The sequence below is a fragment of the Myotis brandtii genome, unplaced genomic scaffold, assembly GCF_000412655.1.
Source record: "Myotis brandtii unplaced genomic scaffold, ASM41265v1 scaffold624, whole genome shotgun sequence".
NCBI lineage: Eukaryota > Metazoa > Chordata > Mammalia > Chiroptera > Vespertilionidae > Myotis > Myotis brandtii.
The window spans coordinates 1,574,692-1,576,495 of record NW_005370385.1 but is presented as its reverse complement, the minus strand read 5'-3'; the positions used below and the strand labels follow the sequence as shown (position 1 = coordinate 1,576,495).

The 1,804-nt window shown below is 64.0% G+C and overlaps 1 protein-coding gene across 1 annotated transcript in view; it reads left to right on the top strand.

Annotated features, from left to right (window-relative positions):
* SLC4A2 (solute carrier family 4 (anion exchanger), member 2) overlaps positions 1-1,804 on the top strand; it is a 16,717-nt gene that overhangs the window by 1,500 nt on the left and 13,413 nt on the right. The gene's annotated exons all lie outside the window — the stretch shown is intronic.

Genomic DNA, 1,804 nt, shown 5'->3' with positions numbered 1-1,804 from the left:
GGGTGAGGGAAGAGGGGGCGGCGGGGGAGGGCCGGGCCGCGGGGGAAGGGAGGGGGAAGGAGGGGGAACTCGGGACTCGGAGCCGGGAGGGAGTGGAAGTGGAGGAAAGGGCGGAGACTGGGGCGCGGGCGAGCGATGTCTGGGGAGAAGGATGGGGAGGCGAGGGGAGTGCTTGCTGGTCAGAAGCGGGATCGCGGCTCCGCTGCTTAGTGTCCTAAGGCGAGGGTGCCGCGCCCCCTGTCCCCGGGAGAGGGCAGTCCCGGGAGCGCCGCCGCCCCTCCTAATTCCCGGGCGGGCTTCACACGACCCTCTTCCCTGCGACCCCTACTCTATCCTTTAGGCCTGTGCAGGGCACCCAGCCTGGGGGTTGCCCGGCGCCTTCTCCCCCAACCTCCGGGTTGGAGGAAGAGCCGAGCAGGGGGTGGGGGTGGCGGGTCAGGTGAGGACAAGGGGTCCGGTAGAAGAGGGAGCCGCTGGGTAGGGATGGAAAAGACGAGCCCCGGGAGCTGGACCTGACTCCTGGGGGGCTGGCTCGTCTGGGCGGGGAACTCCAAGCTGGGTGTGGGGGACGGTGCTGCCTGAAATGCAGGGTCCACTTTATCCTTCTCCCTCCGCCCCCCACCCCAGCCAATCCCACTAGGAAGAGCTGTGGAATGTGCGAATTCACTCGGTTAATGCCCCAAGTGGGGGTCCGGGTGCTAATCCCCTGGGCCGGGGCAAAGATGCTAATCCTTCGGGCCGGTCAGGGCTGGTCCCCGGAATGTGTCCCTACCTCGGATTATCGGCACCGGTGCTCTGGACAGAAGCTGCTTTGTGTTCTAGGATGTCGGGGGAGGGGGGGGCGGAGGGGGGCTAGGGGAGGAGGGAGGATGGAGGAGCATTTGGAGGGCACAGCCTGGAGGTGAGAGTGGGGCACCTGCATGTGCTCAAAACACTCCACAGGCTTCTCAGACCAGGGTCGTGTGTCCCCCCTCCCTGCTCCTCTCCCCTGCACCAGACGTGTCCTGGCTAAAGGCCTGTTGGGGGAGGTGAAGAGAGCCGTCAGCTGAGTTGAGTGCTTGCCAGGAATGTGTCGCTTCAGGCACCCCATTCTGGACTGACACCCCCTTCAGACATATATTGTTGGACCCTCCACTGGCCTGTCTTACCACGGAGGTAGCCCTAAGTTGGGCAACCCTGAGTCCCCCAACCACACAGTGGGGAATTTCAGTACTTTTGCCCCCCTGTGATTCCCCCACTTGTGAATGGGTACCCCAGTTTGCACCGGTCAGGTTCCCTAATTGCAGCTCTCTCCTCCCCCACCACACACAGTGTTCTCCCAGACACCCCTATAGTCACAGTCAGGAGGGCGGCAGCCCTGCCACTCAGAGTTTCCTGGCCCGAGGGGAAGGGAGCGATCAGGACTGCCCTTCAAGGCAGAACCTCAGGGCTCTGTGCCCACCTCCTCCAAGTTCACGTGCCCTTCCCCCAGTATAAAACTCGGCCTGGTCTGTGCCTGTCCTCCCTCCCTCCCACGGAGTGAGTGGAGTGGGGCTCCTGCCCCTCCCCCGGGGAGCCTGCATCCCTCCGGCCTGGCTTTCATCAGGGGAGGGGGCAGTCATGCTCTCCTCCCCTGCCCTGGGCCGTCCCCTGACCCCCTTGCTTGTCTGTTTGGACTCTCTCCAGAGTTCTTTCTCTCCCTTCCTTCCTCCCCATGTTCCTGCTCCATGGGGTATCTCACTCTCTCCAGCACACCCTCCCTGGTCTCAGTCCACCTCCGCATGCCACCACGAGGTCACTGCTCCTGCTTCTGGCTCAGCCTGTC